The following is a 19312-nucleotide window of genomic DNA, read 5'->3' on the forward strand; positions in this document are numbered from 1 at the left end:
CCAGAGGCCAAGGCCAGCCAGATCTGTCTGTCCTGCCAGGTTTGTCTGGGCGCAGCCCTTGAATATTGGGAATTTGGGAGGTGGAATCCCAGTTTTGGCCATGGGCACCTTGTCAAGTAATGCAGTTCTGTGCTCGCTGCACAAGCTCTGGCGTGCCCTCGGTCAGAGAGAGTCCAGCTGCGTTACTTCTGTGCGTCACAGAAGCAACTTTGGCATCAGGAAGAGTGCTGCTGCCTGAGCTCGCTGGCTTCTTTGCAGAGGAGACACTGCAGGAGCTGATGATATCGGCTCACATTAGTTTGGAGATAAAGGAAGAGAGAGAGGGTTCTGGTCTGGCTTCCAACAGGTTTATTGTCAGAAGTTTAGCAACCAGAACATGGCAATGATCTGGGATCCCGCCGAGAGGCTTTTCCCTCAGTTTTAGAGGGGGGTTGAAAACCGCAGGGAAAGGGGAAAACAGCCAATGACTTACAAGCCAGGGAGAGGATACAATTCAACAAGAACTACTGGGAGATACAACAAAGAACCAGTGAACAACCGAGTAAGAGGGAATTCTCCCGAAGAGGGAAAGTCAGTTTGGAGCCAGGCGCAGCCCCGGGGGGATGCGGCTTAAGCTTCTGAGCTGTCCATCGACCCACCCTGCGAGTCTGTGTCCCGGGGAAATTCGATCCACGGCAGGGTCCGGGGCTGATCGGCATCTCGCTGCCCCAGCCCAGCAGTGGGCTGGGTCATAGCAACAGCTGAGAAGGATGGGGTTTTTCCACATGAAAGAAAAGCACAAAGTCTGGGTGTTTTGGGAGAAGATGAGAGGTGGCCACCATGGGCTAGGGCAGCCAGACCTGTCTCTCATGGCAGCTTTTGTCTGGGTGCAATCCTTGGATAGACAGAATTTGGGAGGTAGAATCTCAGTTTTGGCCATGGGTGCCTGGAGGAGAAGGACGGTTCTTTTCCTTAGGAAGGAAATCATGGAGCCCCAGGAGCCCCAGGGCTCCTGAGCCAGCCCCTGCTGCCCCGGGAGGGAATTTGGGGAGGGGGCAGAGGGGGTGCGCAGCCCCCGCCGGGGGATGACCCCGGCCCAGCGCCCTTCGTTCAGCACCGAGCTGGGCTTGGGGCCGCAGGAGGAAGAGGCCGATGGGAAGCAGATCCTGCAGGGGGGACAGGGCTTGGGCTCAGGGCAAGGTCCTGCCCTGCACACCTGGCTCAGGTGTGAGCCTGCCCCGGGAAGGGAGCGGGACATTCCCATCCCCATGGATCAGGGCTGGGAGCAGCACTGGGACCACGGCCATGGAAATACTGGGAGCCACTGGGACCACACTGAGGGCTACTGGGAGCTACTGGAGCAACTGGGAATGGCAGGTGTGTGCTGGAGGCAACTGGGATATACTGGGAATGAATGAGATCATGCTGGGGGCAACTGGAACCATGCTGGGGCAACTAGGGTGACTGGGAATGAGCATGCTGGGGGAAGCTGGGAGCAACTGGGAGTGACTGTGTCTGTGCTGGGGGCCACTGAGGTCATACTTGCAGTGATTGGGTGTTGGGGTTTTAGTTTAGTCTTAGTTTTTTTTCCTGTTAAAGGAATTTTCTCCCATATGCATGTTGCTAGGGGACAAATGGCTGTACTTAAGAAAGACAAAAAGGGGAGTGGGGCGGGCCTGGCTACTCTTTTGTTTACACCTGGGTGTGGGGTCAGTTCGCTCTCAGCGTCTGGAGAGAGAAGCTGCAAAGAAAGGAGCGGCTGGTTCTTTTTTTTCGACCGTTTTTCTTTCTGCTGGAAACAACGCTGGGATCCCAAAGCGGCTTTCCCTGCCCTGCTGGAGGCCAGGCTGTGGCCGCCCTGCCCCGCTGCTGCTTCGAGCTTTCGCTGCGTTGTAGCTGTGCTCTCTCTGCCTGTGTGGACCTCCGGGGGGTTCCCCTTTTGGATACATCTCGTCTGCCACCCGGGATTTGCGTTAGTCCCTGCCGCTCCAGCCTGCCGTTCCAGCCTGCCGCTCCAGCCTGCCGTTCCAGCCTGCTGTTCCTGAGAGTCCGGGATCGGCTGCCCAGGGGTTTGTGAAGCCTTTGTTCCATCCCTTCCCGGGATCCCAGGGCACCGGTGCCGCGTGCTCCCCGAGCTCGCTCCGGAGCGCCCCCTGCAGCCGCGGGGGAACCATCGCACCTGCCCTGCTCACCGGGAGCCGCCAGCGCCCCTGCCGGCTGCGAGCGGAACTGCACCCGAGGGGAAAGAGCCTGACAGCCGAGAAGGCTGGCACTGGGTTTGTGATTGTTTGCTGTTACTGCCATAGTTGTTGTTGTTTTGTTTGACTGGTTATACATATATATATATAGTGAAGAACTGTAATTCCTATTTCCCACATCTTTGCCTAAAGGCCCTTGATTTCAAAATATAATAACTCAGAGAGAAAAGGGGTTATATCTGCCACTTCAAGGGAGGCTTCTGCCTTCCTTAGCAGACACCTGTCTTTCAAAACCGAGACAGATCTTGGCGCCCAACGTGAGGCCTGAGGGCATTAAGAGAGAGGTGAAAAAGGAATAACAGTTCCTGGATAACTTTATTTTGTGTGCTAGATATAGGAACCTTGTTAGGCAGCACTATGTGGTCTAGTTTACCCTGGTTTGGGTGGCGTGTGGCCGTGGCCATATTCTTCCCCTTTGCAGCTCCTTACTTGAATATGGGTCCTCTGACTAAGGCTACCATTGCTGTTATCCAGCTTGCGTTATGGGTCGAGAAGGTGAGGAATTCATGGGTTTTTAACTTCCTCCGGAATGTGGGCACATGGATAAACAGCTATCACACACTGAGCACATGTTTTTGGGGTTATGTTAACAATGGTACCTTCTGTGAGGAAATGACACCAGGGGAAGTTTTCTCCCAACCCCTCAACCAGTTCTTTGGGCCCACCCCATCAATTTTCGAAGGGTTTAAATTCCCTCTGAATACTAACCATCTGCTGCTGGTAGGCCTACTCTATTTAGCACTCAGGGATAAGTTGAGATTGGCTTGGATATCTACCCAGACACCAGCCCCAGAGACTAGAGATCCTGCCCCAGAACCTGACATGGCCCCAGAGAGTAGAGTTTCTACCTCAGAGCCTGATCCTGCCCCAGAGCCTGACACGGCCCCAGACACTAGAGATCCTACCCCAGAGCCAGAGCCTGCCACAGCCCCAGACACTAGAGATCCTACCCCAGAGCCAGAGCCTGCCGCAGCCCCAGACACTAGAGATCCTACCCCAGAGCCAGAGCCTGCCACAGCCCCAGACACTAGAGATCCTACCCCAGAGCCCTATCCTGCCCCAGAACCTGACACGGCCCCAGACACTAGAGACCCCGCCCCACAGACTGATACCGCCCAACAGTCCACCTCAGAAATGGACTACCCAAACTGGGTGGGGGTACTGGCAAAAGGGATGCAGGAGATATGCCAGGAGATGTGTCAGGAGATGGGCCAGGTGCGCAAGGAGATGTGCCAGGAGATGGGCCAGGTGCACCAGGGGATATGCCAATTGCTAAGGGAATACACCTCCTCAGCTAGTGAAAAACCCTCTCCCTGCCCCGAAGAGGGTGAGTCCGATGGTGCAGCAGTGGAACCCACGGATGTTACAACCGTCCAGGTTTCAGCTGAACCACAAGGACAACCACAGCCAGCAGCAGTCGCCCCTGTGCAAAGGAGGAAGTGTAAGACTAAATCAGTACGACCAGTTAATGATGATGGGCAACCAGGGCCCTCACAACTAGCCGGAGAGCCAGAGCCGGAAATCATCACTGAGTCCCTGTCGCATGACAGTCTCCGTGCTATGCGAAAAGACATTGTGCGAAGCGGGCGTGAGCCTTATACCACCTGGCTGCTTCGGGTTTGGGACCTTATGGGCACAAGTGTGCAACTGGATAGTGGTGAGGCAAGGTATCTGGGATCGTTCACCCAGGACCCAGGTGTGGACCAGATATTTGTGAGGGAGCCAGGGCCCCTTTCTCTCTGGGAGTGGCTCTTAATGAGTGTGAGAGAAAGGTTCATTCACAAAGACAGAATGCAGGAGTATCATCATAGAATGCAGTGGAAGATACTCGAGGAAGGGATCCAGCAGCTAAGAGAGGTGGCAATATTAGAGGTACTCTTTGGGAAGGATGGACAGCATGACAATGACCCCGATAAGGTCAGGTGCACAGGACAGATGATGTGGAACCTGGCAAGGCTAGGGCCATCGCAATACACCACCTTCATTGCAACAATTGATGCTGACAATACCCGAGAAACAGTGGGCTCTGTTGCCAACAAGCTCAGGCATTATGACAGCATGATCAATGGCCCGCTGAAAGCTCATGTCTCTGCTGTGGTCCAGGACCTCAAGAGGAGATATAGGAAATGAGGGAGGAGATGAGGGAGGAGATGAGGAGGGTCAGTGTGGCACCAGTGCGAGTCACAGGCCCCCAAGTCAGAGCCCGCCGTCCCCCTGCTAGAGAGAGAGGGTACACCCCACGAGCTGAGCTGTGGTTTTTCCTGTGTGAGCATGGGGAAGACATGAGAAGGTGGGATGGGAAACCCACCTCTGTCCTAGCAGCGCGGGTGCGTGAACTCAAGGAGTGTCATACATGAAATCCCTATTTGTGCTTGGTCTTTGCATATTAAGTGCTTTAAGTAATTAATTTTGAGTTAATTATTTTTAAATTGAATGTTACAATTAACCCATCAGCCCAGGTACAAAAATCCAGTTCCATTATCAGTGTTTTCAATTGTTTGAAGTTTATTAATAGAGTTGCACCCTTCCCAGTTAAAATTTTCCCAGTTAAAAATCACAAACTTGCCCCTTTTCAAGCTTCAAACCCCTGGTACACCATAAGAGTTACCTTTCCTGTGTTTACTGTATACTTTTACAAGTGTTTTGAGGTGTGTTGGATGTATTTTAATACTTTTTGTAAGTGTTTCACTTGCATTTTGATTCCAAGGCCAAAACCCCACCCAGTCTTAATAGCCAGCAGCTATTTTTAGCCATGGCCATTACTCTGCAGGCAAGTCCCATGGCAACCTGAATACCTGAATTTTAATGAAAGTATTGTATTCCCTTATCTCTAACTGATACCACCCCCCCCCCCCCCCCCCCCCGACAACGATGAGCCATTGGTGGACGGAGATGATCCATCAAAGGGAAAGCACCAATCGCTTTGGACTGAAGGTGTGGCCTGTGGGCAGGCTGTGGGTGGACTGGGGGCGGAGCAAAAACTATAAAAAGGACGAAGCTGAGAGGCGGGCTCTCTTCTCTCTTCCCCTCTTGCTCTCTCCAGACTAGCTGTGGGAGACATCGGTGCTGGGCATTAAAAGCCTTACCCCTTTTAAGGGGCTTTTAGTAATTTTTTAAAGTCAACCCAACACTGCAAGTTCTTTTTGTCTACCTGAGGTCTAGTGCTGTCTCAGCCAGAAGATCTCATATCCCTGCGCTCCTGGGGCATACCATCTACCAAGCCACAGGATCCCAAATTTTTATATTTTTCTGATTTCTGTAATTTTTCAATTTTTCTGTTTTCAATAAATTAATCTTTTTAAGAGTTGTCTCATTTCCCACAAGGAGGGAGGCACTAACCGAGGGGGTTCCGCTAAGGTGAAAGTAGCCTCAGCCTCCCGTGACCGAGCTGCCAGGTATTACAGAAGGGAGGATGATATGTCGGATCCCCTTGAAGGTACCTCGGGCATGTACGCCCAGGGAAAGAATGATAACCAGGTCTAGGGGGGCCCTGCCTCTAGCCAGGAAGAGGCACGGGAGAACTGGGTTTTCTGGACGGTGTGGATTCGATGGCCTGGCACATCAGAGCCACAAAAATATGATGCATTGGTTGATACTGGGGCACAGTGTACTTTAATGCCATCGGGACATGTGGGGGCAGAACCTGTATCCATCGCTGGGGTGACCGGGGGATCACAGCAGTTGACCCTTTTGGAAGCTGAGGTGAGCCTGACTGGGAAGGAGTGGCAAAAGCATCCGATTGTGACCGGCCCAGAGGCCCCGTGTATTCTGGGCATAGACTTCCTCTGGAATGGCTACTACAAAGACCCGAAAGGACTCAGGTGGGCATTTGGGATTGCTGCTGTGGAGGCAGAGGGCATTAGGCAATTGAACACCCTGCCTGGACTATCTGAGAATCCTTCTGCAGTTGGGCTCCTGAAAGTGGAAGAGCAATGAGTGCCAATTGCCACCTCGACAGTGCACCGCTGGCAGTATCGGACAAATCGAGATGCTGTGATCCCCATCCACAAGATGATCCGTGAGCTGGAGAGTCAAGGGGTGGTCAGCAAGACCCACTCACCCTTCAACAGCCCCATCTGGCCTGTGCGCAAGTCTGACAGGGAATGGAGATTGACTGTGGACTATCGTGCCCTGAATGAAGTGACTCCACTGCTGAGCGCTGCTGTGCCGGACATGTTGGAGCTCCAGTACGAACTGGAATCCAAAGCAGCGAAGTGGTACGCCACTATTGACATTGCCAATGCATTCTTCTCCATTCCTCTGGCAGCAGAGTGCAGGCCTCAGTTTGCCTTCACCTGGAGGGGCATGCAGTACACCTGGAACCGACTGCCCCAGGGGTGGAAGCACAGTCCCACCATCTGCCATGGACTGATCCAGGCTGCACTAGAAAAGGGTGAGGCTCCAGAACATCTGCAGTACATTGATGACATCATTGTGTGGGGGAACACCGCAACAGAAGTGTTTGAGAAAGGAGAGAGAATAATTCAAATTTTCCTGGAAGCTGGTTTTGCCATCAAGAAGAGCAAGGTCAAGGGACCTGCCCGAGAGATCCAGTTCCTGGGAGTAAAGTGGCAAGATGGACGACGTCAGATTCCCACTGAGGTCATCAATAAGATAACAGCAATGTCTCCACCGACCAACAAGAAGGAAACACAAGCTTTCCTAGGCGCCATAGGTTTCTGGAGGATGCACATTCCCGAGTACAGCCAGATCGTGAGCCCTCTCTACCTGGTTACCCGCAAGAAGAACGATTTCCACTGGGGCCCTGAACAGCAGCAAGCCTTCGCCCAGATCAAGCAGGAAATCGCTCACGCCGTAGCCCTTGGCCCAGTCAGGACAGGACCAGAGGTGAAGAACGTGCTCTACTCTGCAGCCGGGAACAATGGTCTGTCCTGGAGCCTCTGGCAGAAGGTGCCTGGGGAGACTCGGGGCCGACCACTGGGATTCTGGAGCCGAAGCTACAGAGGATCTGAAGCCAACTACACTCCCACAGAGAAGGAAATCCTGGCAGCTTATGAAGGAGTCCAAGCTGCCTCAGAAGTAATCGGCACAGAGGCACAACTCCTCCTGGCACCCCGACTACCAGTGCTGGGGTGGATGTTCAAAGGAAAGGTTCCCTCCACGCATCATGCCACCGACGCTACTTGGAGCAAATGGATTGCCCTCATCATGCAGCGCGCCCGAATTGGAAACCCAAGTTGCCCTGGGATCTTGGAAATAATTACAAACTGGCTGGAAGGTGAGACTTTTGGGTTATCTTCTGAAGAAAAAGAGGAGCAGGTGACACGTGCCGAAGAAGCCCCACCATACAACGAGCTACCAGAGAGTGAAAGACAATATGCCCTCTTCACTGATGGTTCCTGCCGAATTGTAGGTGCTAGCCGGAAATGGAAAGCCGCTGTATGGAGCCCCACACGACAAGTTGCACAGGCTACTGAAGGAGAAGGTGGATCGAGCCAATTTGCTGAGCTCAAAGCTGTCCAATTAGCTCTGGACATAGCTGAAAGAGAGAAGTGGCCAAAGCTCTATCTCTACACTGATTCATGGATGGTAGCCAATGCTCTGTGGAGTCGGCTGGAAAGGTGGAATAAGGCAAACTGGCAGCGCAGAGGAAAACCAATCTGAGCTGCTGAGGAGTGGAAAGACATTGCCACTCGGGTAGAGAAGCTATCCGTGAAGGTCCGTCATGTAGATGCTCACATCCCCAAGAGCCGGGCTAATGAAGAACATCGTAACAACAAACAGGTAGATCAGGCTGCGAAAATAGAGGTGTCCCAGATAGACTTGGATTGGCAACATAAAGGAGAACTGTTCCTAGCTCGATGGGCCCATGATGCCTCAGGTCATCAGGGCAGAGATGCCACCTATAAGTGGGCACGAGACCGAGGGGTGGATCTAACCATGGACAGCATCTCCTAGGTGATCCATGATTGTGAGACATGCGCTGCGATCAAGCAGGCCAAGCGGGTGAAGCCCCTGTGGTACGGTGGGCGATGGTCCAAATACAAGTATGGGGAGGCCTGGCAGATTGATTACATCACACTGCCTCAAACCCGCCAAGGCAAGCGCTGTGTGCTCACAATGGTAGAAGCCACCACTGGATGGCTGGAGACCTACCCTGTGCCTCACGCTACTGCCCGGAACACCATCCTGGGCCTGGAAAAGCAAGTCCTTTGGAGGCATGGCACCCTGAGAGAATCGAGTCTGACAATGGGACTCATTTCAAGAACAGCCTTATAAACACCTGGGCTAGAGAAAATGGCATAGAGTGGGTGTACCACATCCCTTACCATGCACCAGCAGCTGGGAAGGTTGAGCGGTGTAATGGACTGCTTAAAACCACCTTGAAGGCACTGGGTGGGGGGACTTTCAAAAACTGGGAGGTGCATTTAGCAAGAGCCACCTGGTTAGTTAAGGCTCCACCGAGCAGGCCCTGCCCAATCCGAACCCCTACAAACAACAGACGGAGATAAGGTTCCAGTGGTGCACATGAGAGGTATGCTTGGAAAAACTGTTTGGGTAAAGTCTGCCTTGAGCAAAGAAAAACCCATCCGTGGGGTCGTTTTTGCTCAGGGACCAGGTTGCACCTGGTGGGTGATGCAAAGGGATGGAGAGACCCGATGCTTACCTCAAGGGGACCTTGTTTTAGGGTGAACTACCCATGGCTCTGTACTTGTATCAGTATCAGCATGTATATATGTATATAATTTGGGTGATGCATGGATTTATATGGTTAAAAAAGTTAAGTTTCATGTAATATGTTAATATGGGAAAAAATTCGGGGTGGATAATGTTGGGGTTTTAGTTTAGTCTTAGTTTTTTTTTCCTGTTAAAGGAATTTTCTCCCATATGCATGTTGCTAGGGGACAAATGGCTGTACTTAAGAAAGACAAAAAGGGGAGTGGGGTGGGCCTGGCTACTCTTTTGTTTACACCTGGGTGTGGGGTCAGTTCGCTCTCAGCGTCTGGAGAGAGAAGCTGCAAAGAAAGGAGCGGCTGGTTCTTTTTTTTCGACCGTTTTTCTTTCTGCTGGAAACAACGCTGGGATCCCAAAGCGGCTTTCCCTGCCCTGCTGGAGGCCAGGCTGTGGCCGCCCTGCCCCGCTGCTGCTTCGAGCTTTCGCTGCGTTGTAGCTGTGCTCTCCCTGCCTGTGTGGACCTCCGGGGGGTTCCCCTTTTGGATACATCTCGTCTGCCACCCGGGATTTGTGTTTGTGCCTGCTGCTCCAGCCTGCTGCTCCAGCCTGTCATTCCAGCCTGCCGTTCCAGCCTGCTGTTCCCGAGAGTCCGGGATCGGCTGCCCAGGGGTTTGTGAAGCCTTTGTTCCATCCCTTCCCCGGGACCGCAGGGCACTGGTGCCGCGCGCTCCCCGAGCTCGCTCCGGAGCGCCCCCTGCAGCCGCGGGGGAACCATCGCACCTGCCCTGCTCACCGGGAGCCGCCAGCGCCCCTGCCGGCTGCGAGCGGAACTGCACCCGAGGGGAAAGGGCCTGACAGCCGAGAAGGCTGGCACTGGGCTTGTGATTGTTTGCTGTTACTGCCATAGTTGTTGTTGTTTTGTTTGACTGGTTATACATATATATATATATATATATATATATATATATATATATATAGTGAAGAACTGTTATTCCTATTTTCCACATCTTTGCCTAAAGGCCCTTGATTTCAAAATATAATAACTCAGAGAGAAAAGGGGTTATATCTGCCACTTCAAGGGAGGCTTCTGCCTTAGCAGACACCTGTCTTTCAAAACTGAGACACTGGGACTATACCAGGGCCAACTGGGAGCAACTGGAACTATGCTGGAGGTAACTAGGATCGCACTGAGGGTGACTGAGATCATACTGGGAGTGACAAGGAGCATGCTGGGGGCAATTTGGACCATGTTGGGGGCAACTGGGATATACCGGGAGCAACTGGGACATCACTGAGGGTGACTGGGAGTGCCTGTGGGCAACTGGAATCATGCTGGAAGCAACTGGGAGGAAGTGGGAATGACTGGGAGCATGCTGGGGGCAACTGGGATATGCTGAGAGAGACTGGGAGTCACTGGGATCATGCTGGGAGTGACTGGAAGCGTGGCAATGGCCTAGGCTGGCTGATGTGGGGCCTCAGGGTGCGCAAGGAGCACTGTGACACTGTGGGGGCCCCAGGAACTGTTATAAACGACCCAGATCTGATATGGAAATGAGTTCTTAAAATGTACTGAGAACTCAATAAAAATGGCAAAACAAAAGGGGCAGCGCTGGGAGCGTGGCTGGGTGCCAGAGGCTCATCCACAGAATGCCCATCCTGCCTTTTATAACCCTGTGATTACAAACAGCTCTCTGGTCCGAGGTCCACTGGAGACTCCTCCTGGAATCTCCCAGAGTCTTTCCATCTCTGGTTTAGGCGCTTTGTATCCCAGCTGGGATCCCAAGACTGCCCCAATCAGGTACCTGGGGTGATTTTTCTCTTTTGATGAGGAGGAGGGGGAGGAAGAGGAGGAGGAGGAGGACGAGGAGGACGAGGACAAGGAGGAGGAGGGTGAGGATGATGAGGGGGAGGAGGGGGAGGAGAGGGAGGAGGAGGTGGACGAAGAGGACAAGGAGGAGGACGAAGAGGACAAGGAGGAGGACGAAGGACGAGGAGGAGGACCTGGAGGAGAAAGAGGAGGAGGAGCAGGAGGAGGAGGACCAGGACGAGGACGAGGATGAGGACAAGGATGAGGAGGAGGAACATGAGGATGAGGAGGAGGATGAGGAGGACAAGGATGAAGAGGAGGAGGAGGAGGAGGAGGAGGAAGAGGAGGAGGCGGAGAAGGAAGAGGAGGAGGAGGAGGAAGAGGAGGAGGAGGAGGAAGAGGAGGAGGAGGAGGAGGAGGATGAGGAAGAGGAGGAGGAGGAGGAGGAAGAGGAAGAGGAAGAGGAGGAGGAGGAGGAGGAGGAAGAGGAGGAGGACAAGGAGGAGGAGGAGGACGAGGACAACGATGATGACAACGATGACAAAAACGAGGAGGAGGAGAACGAGGATGAAGAGCATGAGGAGGAGTACAAGGAGGAGAAGGAGGATGAGGAGGAGGACAAGGAGGACGAGGTTGAGGAGGAGGGGGAGGATGAGGTGTAGGAGGAAGAGGAGGAGGACAAGGTCGAGGACGAGTAGGACAAGGGTGAGGAAGAGTAGGGGGAGGAGGGAGAGGCGGAGGAGGAGGAAGAGGAGGAGGGAGAGGAGGACGAGGTGGACGAGGAGAAGGAGGGGGAGGAGGAAGAAGACGAGGAGGTGTAGGAGGAAGAGGAGGAGGAGGAGGAAGAGGACGAGTACAAGGAGGACGAGGAGGGGGAGGAGGAGGACGATGATGAGGAGAACGAAGATGAGGACGAGGCAGACAAGGAGGACGAGGAGGAGGAGGAGGAGGAGGAGGAGGAGGAGGAGGAGGAGGAAGAGGACAATGAGGACCAGGAGGAGGAGAACGAGGTGGTGGAGGACGAGGAGGGGTAAGGGTGGAGATCTTCTTCATCCTGCTCCTCCACTGCTGACCCCAGGGAATTCCCTGGAGCTGCCAACACCTGCCTTTGCTGCTCGAGGATCTTCTCTAGCACCATGCCAAAGGCCTTCTCCTATGGCAGCGCTGCAGCATCCTGCGAGTCACGGACTGGAACTGGCACCTCCAGGAAAGTTCTGCTGGGAAACACCCTTCAGCCATTCCCTGACTGCAATGAGCTGGCCTCCTATTCCTCTGCAAGGCTCTTCCTGGCCAGCTGCATCCTCAGCAATGAGCCGGTTCTGCTGAGAGCCGCGGCTCGGAGGGAGCAGCGAGTCCTGTCCAAAGGGCTTCCTCCGTCTCCAGTCCTGCAGCTCTCACAGGGGTACTGGGTATGGTCAAGTCTCCTGCCAGGAGTATCCGACGTGTGGAATTCATCCTCATCCTTCTTCTCCATTGCTGAGGGCTCTAAGTGCCCTGCAGATGGGAACATCTGCCTTTACTGCTGGAGGTTTTTGTCCAGCACCACACTCAAAAGTCTTCTCCTCTGGTACTGCCACATCATTCTTGGAACCTTGGTTGGGAACTGGGGGCTCCAGGACAATCGCTGCTCTGCCTCTGGCTTGTGGGAGTTCCTTACTGGAGGCCTCCTCTTTTCTCTATCCTGCTGAAACAAGAAAGGCTTCGTAACTTGACTGCTCTATGCCAGCTATGAGTACATCATCTCTTCTGTAACTCTTTTATAGTGGACACAGAGTTTGTTTAAGCTCATTCTCACAACTTTTATCGTGACTATGCCTCATAACTCTTACAACTCTTATTAGTTCATAACCTGGATTACACATCGTCTCTGTCCAGATTAGAATTTTAAAATATACAATACAATTCTCAATATCCTCTAGCTACAAGATGTAACCACACATCTTTGTCCTTTTTTATTTTTGCAAACACATTGGCAATTGTTTCTCTCCTTTATATTTTCCCCTTCGGAACTCATCTGTTTCCTGTTTTCACTCCCTCTTGTCAGAAGACCTTTCCTTTGGTTTATTCTTGTACTGATTCTCCAATCTTTCCATGCTACTTTATCGAGATGTAGCTGGTGCAACAGACACTTATTAGATAATTTTTGTTGTTTTGATTTATACTACAAGAAGATGATAAAACACGTATTTTTCATTTCCTCGGATGGCAAAAATTTTTTGCATTTTTAATGGAAAATATATTTTTAAAGTTTGGAGAGCATAATTTAAAAAAATTAGTTTCATTACCTCCCCAGTAGCCATAACATAGATCTGTATCCATCATCTAAAAGTAAAGCCAGCTTTTGATTTGATACACACATTGAGACTTTATCCTGTAGGAAATAAAGCAGAAAAAATATGCTATTACAGTTTTATCTTCAACTGCACATCACTTCTAACCTTGAGTGAAGGCTCTGCATTACTGAATAGAACCAACTGAGGCAGTGCAGCTCTAGTTAACACATGATCAGAACCTTAGACTGCTAAGGAAGAGCAGGAAATAGTTTGGCTGCCACCACGAGGCAACAGCACATTGTCCTGTTGACATTCTCACGGTCAGAGGGAAACTGGAACCGAGCAATCCCATTCCTTTGCAACCACCCTTATGCTGCAGAGATGGAGCCCTGAGCTCAGCAATGCCATTTGTGACAGAGCTTTCCCAGGTGGGAAGGCATCCTCCCTTCCCAGAGGTATTGCAAGTTCCCCTCTCCCCGCTCCATTCCATCCGGAAATGGAATGCTGACAATCCATAAAGGTTACACACTACAACACTGGCATGGATTCTTTTCCTTAGGTAGATCTAAGGCAGTCTGGGAGTCGCTCAGCCTCTTGTGCCCTCTTCAAGTGAGCATTTGTAACTTTTCTTCCTACAATAATCCAACCAAACTACTTGGTTACTGCTCCAAGTAATTACCAGAAGCTTTGGCTGTGTTTTCCCATTCGATTTTATTTAACCCAATATTTTGCAAATATTGACACTTCTATATTTGAAATTCCCAGCATACTACAGAGATTTGAGAGGTGATCTTCAAACTTGAGAGGTGACATTGACCACAGAGTAGCAATAAATAGGAAATATCAGGACAAAAGTTAATCCAATACACACCCCCAACAATCCTCCAATTTTTTTTAAATTTTTTTTTTTATTCTGGAATAAACAAATTTAACAGCACTGCCATGAATGCAACAAAGTGACGCAGGCATGAAGATGAGCAAGCTGTTGGTCCTTCACATTCCGGTTTTCAAGGGTGACATTAGGGGGACACTGCTTGGAGCACTGCAATGACGTCAAAGTAATCCCTTAAACTTCCTGCTAACTGGAAATTTCTTTTAAGATGCATAGATATTATACGGCTCATTACTTACACATACAGGCAAAAGGAAAAAACAACTTTCACCACATTCTCATAAACCTCTGGAAATAAAGTCCTGTATACTTAACTGCTTTTCTTAATTTGAGAAATTGCTACTGCTATAACATTACCTGTACTGGACCAATTGGATGCTTTTGCCCAGACTCCTTGCTCCATATATGTCATTTACACCACAGAAAACAAGACAGAATCCTATCCAAGCAAAAATCAGTGGGAATGGAGAATGACTTACTCGGCAACACCTGATTCTCTCTGTGCAACATGCACTACAGCTTTCTTTCGGTCTGATCAAACACTTCTTACGGTGAAGATCATCATCCTATAGTCTGAACTAGGGACTGACTTCCCGGCTCGCTGTGCCTCATCGCCGCCACCCTGATCCATTCTCTGGACATTGACTGAGCCTGACCGTACCCTCTGCAACCACCACCTCCCTGGGCAACCTGTGCCAACGCCTGACCACCCCAACACCGAAAAAAAACCTTTAATATGTCATCCGAATCCCCACTGTCTCATTTGAAGGCCACTCCCTCTAGTAGCCCGTAGGCTTCTTTTCAGAAGCGATGTGAGGGGAAGGCGGCTCGCCGCTCCCCTTTGCCCACACGGCTGGCTCCCTTCCAGGCCCGATCCCACCCACGGTAAGGAAGGAACGCACCCACCCACACGCCCGGGGCCACTCCCTCACCGGGGCTCTGTCAGTCCCCCGCCGGGGGCCGGTCACTCCCTCGCCGGGGGTCACTCCCCACCAGAACCAGAACCCGCTCCCCCCGCCCGCCGCCGCCGCTCCCGCTCTGCCGCCCCCACGGCCCCTCAGCAGCACCAGCCCCTCCGGGCCCCGCCCCCGCCCCGCGGCCCCGGCCAATCCCCGCCGAGCCCCGCCCGTCCCGCGGCTCCCCATTGGTGAAGGCGCTTCGGCCACCGGGCAGGAGGGATCACCGCAGAAACCCAAACGTTCTGCAAGAGCGGGAATTGGTGTCCAAGGACACAGTTTACACCTGCACTTGGCTCGCAGCATCCCCCTGCAGTGCTACGGGCTGGTTACTTCAGGCGGCCACAGAGCCCTTAAAGGGAACTGGGCCGCCTTGACTTGTTAGCAAAGCGGCCACAGAGTCCCTAAATCAGACTGGGCTGCCTGGAGTTGTTACTAAACTCCCCACGTTGCACTGACCGTTCTGTGCAATTTCCAATGGCCCCGCAGAAAAAGACCTGGGGGTGGTGGCCAAGAGCTGCTGAACACAAGCCCAGGTGTGCCCAGGTGTGCCCAGGTGGCCAAGAAAGACATTGGCATCCTGGCCTGGGTCAGCAACAGTGCGGCCAGCAGGACCAGGGCAATGACTGTCCGTCCCCCTGTTTTGGGCACCGCTGAGGCCCCACCTCGAATCGTGGGGTCAGTTTTGGGTCCCTCACTGCAAGAAAGACTTTGAGGTGCTGGAGCGTGTCCAGAGAAGGGAATTGAGCTGGGGCAGGCTCTGGAGCACAAGTCTGAGGAGAAGCGGCTGAGGGAGATGGGGGGGCTCAGCCTGGAGAAAAGGAGGCTCGGGGAGGACCTTCCCTCTCTCTCCAACTCCCTGGAAGGACACTGGCTTGGGTGGGGATTCCTAACCATAACGTATCTATCCCATGATCTTTTGCGCCAAGAAGATTGTCACTGTATCTTTAGGTTTGGCAGCCGGGAAACCTTGGGGAGGATGGAGGGCTTTGCTTTAGGGCACGTGTTTTTAAAGGCTGCCCAGGCAGTCGCACATCATGCAAAAGGTGTACGCTCTGTGTGAGACTTACGGGAATCCTGGAATTCAGTGACTGCGGTGTAAAACTGCCTGCTTCCCTTCCGCCGGCGGATCGGGGCAGTCGCTTGCGTGGTTGCTGCGGGAGCTTTTGTGCATTCGGCTTCGGGACTTTGCTAGGCTGCAATTCGGCAATGTGATCGAATGTGCCTGCTTTCCCTGCCTCCCTGCCGCTCGGGAATGCACAGATGGTGCATGGTGTTCCGCCTGGAGCCGGGGCTGTGTCCGCCGTCCCCTGAGTGCCCGGGGAATCGCTCCCTTCGCTCCGTTGTGTCCGAGCCGCCGCTGCCCCCGCCCCACTGAGGGGCCGAGCGTGCAGCGGAGCGCCCCCTGCCGGCCGCGAGTGCCCCCGGCCCCGCCCCCCGCCGGCCGCGCGGGATCCCGGCCCCGCCCCGCGCCCGCCGCAGCCGCCAGCGGCCCCTGCCGGGCGTGGCCGTAACTGCAGCAAAGGGCAAACACGGCCCTGGGCGGGGGAACCTCCTGTGTGTGTGCTGGGGTTTGTTCTGTGCATATTCTATACTAAAGAACTGTCATACATGAAATCCCTATTTGTGCTTGGTCTTTGCATATTAAGTGCTTTAATTAATTAATTTTGAGTTAAATATTTTTAAATTGAATGTTAAAATTAGCCCATCAACCCAGGTACAAAAATCAAGTTCCATTATCAGTGTTTTCAATTGTTCAAAGTAGTTTATTAAGAGAGTTGCACCCTTCCCAGTTAAAAATTCCCCAGTTAAAAATCCCAACTTATGCTCCCCTTTTCAAACTTCAAACCACCTGTACACCATAAGAGTTATCTTTCCTGTGTTTACTGTATACTTTTACAAGTGTTTTAAGATGTGTTGGATGTATTTTAATACTTTTTTTAGGTGTTTCTACTTGCACTTTGGTTCCAAGGCCAAAAACCCCAGTTCTAACAGCCAGCAGCTATTTTTAGCCCCACAACCATTACTCTGTAGGCAAGCTCCATGGCAACCTGAATTTTAATAAAGGCATTTTAGCACCCTTATCTCAACTAATACCACCCCTCTGACAACGATGAGCCATTGGTGGACGGAGATGATCTATCAAAGGGAAAGCACCAATCACTTTAAACCGAAGGGGTGGGCTGTGGGCGGGCTGTGGGTGGGCTGTGGGCAGAGTGGGGCGGAGCAAAGGCACTATAAAACAACGAGACAGCGAGGCGGGCTCTTTTTCTCTCTGCAGGCTAGCTGTGGTGGATGTTGGTGCTGGGCATTAAAAGCCTTACTCCTATTAAGGAGCCTTTAGTAATTTTTTTTACTTTTGGACCAGCCAAAAGCCAGCCCAGCACTGCAAGTTCTTTTTCTCTACCTGAGGTCCAGTGCTGTCTCAGCCAGAAGATCTCAGATCCCTGCGCTCCTGGGGCATACCATCTACCGAGCCATAGGATCCCAAATTTTTATATTTTTCTAATTTCTGTAATTTTTCAATTTTTCTGTTTTCAATAAATTAATTTTTTATTTAAGAGTTGTCTCATTTCTCACAGAACTGCTACTCCTTTCCTGCATTTTTTCAGCCCCATAATTTTCGAAGTTATAATGATTTGGAGAAAACGGTCTTCTTGCCATTCCAGGAAGGTTCCCACTTCCTTAGCAGACATTTAACTTTTAAAACAGGACACTTTGTTAATAAAAACCAAACCTGGGAACATTTCATGATTTCATGTACTACATGATTTCACATCTAAAGAAACCCTGTGTTACTGTCACAGGGACTCCTGGCTTAATTCACCAGCTCCTCTCTGTTGTTTGTTGCTGCCCAGTGAAGAAGAGTCACATTTTCTTTTTCTGGTTGGTGAACATCATATCCTGCTTCTACCAGTTCTTTGCATCGCTCTGCCATTCCATACCTTAAATGAGACAACACCGATTTACTTACCATTTGTTAAATATCCTCCAGTTTGGAGACAGTCGCATCCTAAAGAAAAAATACATCTCAATAAGCATCACTCAGCAGTTCCTACTTGAGCAGATTCCACACTGCATTCAATGGAAACCTTGTAAAAAGAGTGGGGCTGTGCCTTGAGGAGTAGAAGCTTCTACTTAACAAATCTGTCTGAAATGCTTTTGGTTTATTTACAATAGTAGCTGTAAGTGATGTTTCTTCTTCCACTTCAGGCAGAAAATGAAACTGAAGATGTTTCCTCTGTAAAAATGGAAGCTTTGTAACAATGGACCTCCTGCTCCCAGAGGAAACGTGCCATGGCCCTTGGAGAATTGGCAGTCACCGCTCACAGGCCATCGGAAAAGGAATAATTGTCACCCCCAGCTCAGCCTCCAGACCAGGGCTGACAGGACTCTCGCTATCTCCTGACGGTGGGATCCTGGCTGGAAGCATCACAGCTCGGGTCAGGACTTTGGGTAGAGACTTGGAGAGCCATTCAGGGCACAAGAGGGTTGGCAGCCCTCAGAAAAGAAAAGAAAAATGAAAGAGCAGGTGCATTTATGAAGAAACCCTTTTTTTTACCGACCCCTGTTTCGGTAGGTCACGGCAGTACACAGAAGGTAGCACAGATTTGTAGCGGGCACCCGGGCCTGTTTCTGTAACTAGACTGGTTACTGCACTTTCCATCTCCATCAGTTGTTTTTAGGGTAGAAGAAGATATTTGGGAGGGGCACAATGGGCCCAACACCATGGGAGCAAGTCCAGGATGTCAACAGCTTTCAGTTGTGAATGAGCAGGAAAGCTAAGAGACAAAGTCAGGCTTCTTTCTCATCCTGAAGGTGGAGAAGGGAAAATTCAGAGCTGACAAAAATATCCCATATTGGGGTGCACAAGTGCAGGGAGAACCCTCCCTTGCTGGACAGGAGGTGCTACGAGCATTCAGTGATTCTTTGTTGGCATAGCAAAGTCTCCAGAAGGGAGCTGGGGAGAAATACCACTCCTTCCACCCAGTGTTCTGAAGCTCTGGTGTCGTGACGGAGGGAGAGCCCGGACGCTCAATATGAGTGATCAACAAGCTTCTGTTTATTGATCAGTCGTGGATAACAGATATAGTGTGACTAATGAGGCTTATGCATATTCCAAAAGGCGCAAGCTGAGTGGTTTACGGCACTGCCACCGACCCCTCCCTCTAGTTCTACCTTTGTGGTCAGCAAGTTCCTCTTTCCCATGCCTAAGTTCCTCTTTTTCCCATGCCCCGACCATAAGCTGTCTATTGTTAACTGTACTGCTCACCAAGGCCAGCATGTCCCCGCTGTATCAGCATAAGGCCTTGGTCAGCTGCAGAGTCCATGCATCCTTTCTCACGTAGCTCAGCTATTATACAAGATGAGTGCGATATTCTGCTAAATCATGCTCTCTAAGCTGCAAAGGGTCTACGTGTCCTCGGTCACGTAGCCAATTCTCTATACTCTGGGCTGCACGGTGCAACAAAGTTATCAAGAATCGCTCCATTACATAACACAACTCCCGA

At 51.5% G+C, this 19312-nt stretch overlaps 1 long non-coding RNA gene across 1 annotated transcript; it reads right to left on the bottom strand.

Moving 5' to 3' along the window:
* Positions 1 to 11691: 11691 nt before the first annotated feature.
* LOC116436788 lies at positions 11692 to 14821 on the bottom strand. The gene is made up of 3 exons (XR_004237065.1): positions 14325 to 14821; positions 12966 to 13051; positions 11692 to 12364 (listed from the first exon to the last, which is right to left on the bottom strand). It is a non-coding gene; the product is annotated as an uncharacterized LOC116436788 (long non-coding RNA).
* Positions 14822 to 19312: the final 4491 nt, after the last annotated feature.

The sequence above is a fragment of the Corvus moneduloides genome, chromosome 30 (assembly GCF_009650955.1).
Source record: "Corvus moneduloides isolate bCorMon1 chromosome 30, bCorMon1.pri, whole genome shotgun sequence".
NCBI lineage: Eukaryota > Metazoa > Chordata > Aves > Passeriformes > Corvidae > Corvus > Corvus moneduloides.